Raw genomic sequence first — 4,360 nt, 5'->3', positions numbered from 1 at the left:
TTCCTAATAATTGCTCCCACAGTTGATTTCTTCAAACCAAGCTGCTTACCTATTGCAGATCCAGTCTTCCCAGCCTGGTGCAGGTCTACAATTTTGTTTCTGGTGTCCTTTGACAGCTCTTTGGTCTTGGCCATAGTGGAGTTTGGAGTGTGACTGTTTGAGGTTGTGGACAGGTGTCTTTTATACTGATAACAAGTTCAAACAGGTGCCATTAATACAGGTAACGAGTGGAGGACAGAGGAGCCTCTTAAAGAAGAAGTTACAGGTCTGTGAGAGCCAGAAATCTTGCTTGTTTGTAGGTGACCAAATACTTATTTTCCACCATAATTTACAAATAAATTAATAAAAAATCCTACAATGTGATTTTCTGGATTTTTTTTCTCATTTTGTCTGTCATAGTTGAAGTGTACCTATGATGAAAATTACAGGCCTCTCTCATCTTTTTAAGTGGGAGAACTTGCACAATTGGTGGCTGACTAAATACTTTTTTGCCCCACTGTATATATATATATACACTGCTCAAAAAAATAAAGGGAACACTTCAACAACACAATGTAACTCCAAGTCAATCACACTTCTGTGAAATCAAACTGTCCACTTAGGAAGCAACACTGATTGACAATACATTTCACATGCTGTTGTGCAAATGGAATAGACAAAAGGTGGAAATTATAGGCAATTAGCAAGACACCCCCAAAAAAGGATTGATTCTGCAGGTGGTGACCACAGACCACTTCTCAGTTCCTATGCTTCCTGGCTGATGTTTTGGTCACTTTTGAATGCTGGCGGTGCTCTCACTCTAGTGGTAGCATGAGACGGAGTCTACAACCCACACAAGTGGCTCAGGTAGTGCAGTTCATCCAGGATGGCACATCAATGCGAGCTGTGGCAAAAAGGTTTGCTGTGTCTGTCAGCGTAGTGTCCAGAGCATGGAGGCGCTACCAGGAGACAGGCCAGTACATCAGGAGACGTGGAGGAGGCCGTAGGAGGGCAACAACCCAGCAGCAGGACCGCTACCTCCGCCTTTGTGCAAGGAGGTGCACTGCCAGCGCCCTGCAAAATGACCTCCAGCAGGCCACAAATGTGCATGTGTCTGCTCAAACGGTCAGAAACAGACTCCATGAGGGTGGTATGAGGGCCCGACGTCCACAGGTGGGGGTTGTGCTTACAGCCCAACACCGTGCAGGACGTTTGGCATTTGCCAGAGAACACCAAGATTGGCAAATTCGCCACTGGCGCCCTGTGCTCTTCACAGATGAAAGCAGGTTCACACTGAGCACATGAGCACATGTGACAGACGTGACAGAGTCTGGAGACGCCGTGGAGAACGTTCTGCTGCCTGCAACATCCTCCAGCATGACCGTTTTGGCGATGGGTCAGTCATGGTGTGGGGTGGCATTTCTTTGTGGGGCCGCACAGCCCTCCATGTGCTCGCCAGAGGTAGCCTGACTGCCATTAGGTACCGAGATGAGATCCTTAGACCCCTTGTGAGACCATATGCTGACACATGCACATTTGTGGCCTGCTGGAGGTCATTTTGCAGGGCTCTGGCAGTGCACCTCCTTGCACAAAGGCGGAGGTAGCGGTCCTGCTGCTGGGTTGTTGCCCTCCTACGGCCTCCTCCACGTCTCCTGATGTACTGGCCTGTCTCCTGGTAGCGCCTCCATGCTCTGGACACTACGCTGACAGACACAGCAAACCTTTTTGCCACAGCTCGCATTGATGTGCCATCCTGGATGAACTGCACTACCTGAGCCACTTGTGTGGGTTGTAGACTCCGTCTCATGCTACCACTAGAGTGAGAGCACCGCCAGCATTCAAAAGTGACCAAAACATCAGCCAGGAAGCATAGGAACTGAGAAGTGGTCTGTGGTCACCACCTGCAGAATCAATCCTTTTTTGGGGGTGTCTTGCTAATTGCCTATAATTTCCACCTTTTGTCTATTCCATTTGCACAACAGCATGTGAAATGTATTGTCAATCAGTGTTGCTTCCTAAGTGGACAGTTTGATTTCACAGAAGTGTGATTGACTTGGAGTTACATTGTGTTGTTTAAGTGTTCCCTTTATTTTTTTGAGCAGTGTATATTAAAAAAGGGAAGAAACATTGCCCTACCAACTAACATACACCCATTAAAACCTCACCACTATTCCACTACTTGGCCCTATCGGATCCTCAACCTGACATTCTCTCCCTGGACACTTCTGATCTCCAGCACTATGCACCATGGATACCCCTACAGTTAACACACAACTTTTCCCACCGATACTACACATTCCTTTGTCTCATGCCCTCCTGCACATTTCTCATATCTAGGAACTTCCCTCCTACACACTATTGCAACATGACCATAAGCTTGGCACCTAAAATACCGTAATAGGTTCGGGACAAAAGCTCTCACAGGATAACTGACACATCGTAACTTGACTTTGTCGGATAAAGACTCTGCATCCAAACTCAGCAGGACAGACAGCATCTTCTCTGTTTCACCACGCTCTCCACCGAGTCTGCGTCGCACAAAATGGCAGGGGTCACAGACACTGGGAATCTTAAAAGAAACAGTCAGAGAGGAATAGGCGAAGCAAGATGACTGGGCCCAAAATCTGTCTTCTCCAGTAGGTGGTGCTTTTTCATGTTTTTCACTCACCAAGCAAGCAGTTTTTGACATTGTCGATTATAGTCTTCTGATGGAAAAATATATATATTATGGCTTTACACCCCCTGCTATATTGTGGATAAGGAGTTACCGGTTTAACAGAACACAGAAGGTGTTCTTTCATAGAAGCCTCTCCAACATAATCCAGGTAGCGTCAGGAATTCCCCAGGGCAGCTATCTAGGCCCCTTAACTATTTCAATCTTTACTTATGGCATGCCACTGGCCTTGAGTGAAGCCAGAGTGGCTATGTAAGAGGATGACTCAAAACTATACACGTCAGCTACTACAGCGAGTGAAGTCACTGCAACCCTTAAGAGGTTTTAAACTACTATCACACAGCTCGGACACCCATGCATACCAAATAAGACATGCCACCAAAGGTCTCTTCACAATCCCCAAGTCAAGAACAGACTATGGGAGGCACACGGTACTACATAGAGCTATGGCTACATGGAACTCTATTCCACATCAGGGATAAAAATACACCTTATTGAACAGCGAGGACTGTGAAGAGACACATACAAGCAGAGAAACACATGATCATGATAAGACACGTAATCTACACACACGTGCACATGGGTGTTGTATTGTAAATATGTGGTGGTGGCCTGAGGGAACGCACTGAATGTGTTGGGCAAGGTGTTATGAAATGTAATGTCATATAGTATTTTAAACTGTATGTAACTGTCTTATGTTGCTGGACCCCAGGAAGAGCAGCAGCTAATGGGGTTCCATAATAAATACAAATACAAATGAGAGTGTTGAATTTGGTTAACAAAAAATATAATGGCTTACTTGCTACGTGTGGCTTATTTGATTGAATACAGGTTTCGTAATGATTAGGTTGCACAGTCATGGGGCATCTATCTATGCATCTATCTATCCATCCATCCATCCATCCAGATATTGATATAATAACCATCATATCAAAGTAAACTTCGAGTCACGCGTTGACATGTTGTTTGTTCCTCCCACTACGACCTGTCAGGAAAGTATGCAGTTTATTAGACTACAGACAAAATAAATTATGATGAACTTCACAGGGTGGTGAAAGTGCAAAGTGATAAGCTTGATGCTCCTTTCCAATAAATGTCTAGGGTCTTATTCTGGTGACATGATAATCGATGCCAGGCCGATGGCGTAGAAGCTTCTTGGGACTACCAGCCATCTCCTGAGGAAGTTGTTAATGTTCTTCTCGAGAGCCTCCATGGTTGAAAGCTGTACCTCATATGCAAACAGTGGCAAGTTGAGTCTGGTAAAACCCTGCTTTGTTAGCCCCGGGCCTTAAACTTGTCATGTAGGCCGCTTCTCTCTCTCTCTCTCTCTCTCTCTCTCTCTCTCTCTCTCTCTCATCTAAAGGTTGACTTGCAAGAGCATCTCCTTCACACTCTCTTTGTCGTTGAGGCTTCTCTCTGACTGTGGGGATGGTCTCCTCTCTGATCTTAATAAATCGTTACCGTTCCTGGACATGTCCCTTTTTTCAGTCCTAGGCTTCTGGATTTTGTAGGCTTGAACACCATTTTGGCCCAATTGGTGAGCTCTACCAGATCTTCCGGAATCCATCTGCCTTCTGGAACTGACTTTTCTGTGATCGTCAGATCGTCCATGAATGCTCTGATTGGAGCCTGCTGGACACCGCTTGCCAGTACTACACCCCTTCTTAGCATCTCTACTGATTTGACAAGGAGTTTCATCACTGCAGA

This window comes from Salvelinus alpinus, chromosome 15 (genome assembly GCF_045679555.1).
Source record: "Salvelinus alpinus chromosome 15, SLU_Salpinus.1, whole genome shotgun sequence".
Lineage (NCBI taxonomy): Eukaryota > Metazoa > Chordata > Actinopteri > Salmoniformes > Salmonidae > Salvelinus > Salvelinus alpinus.
This window is presented reverse-complemented; position numbering follows the sequence as displayed.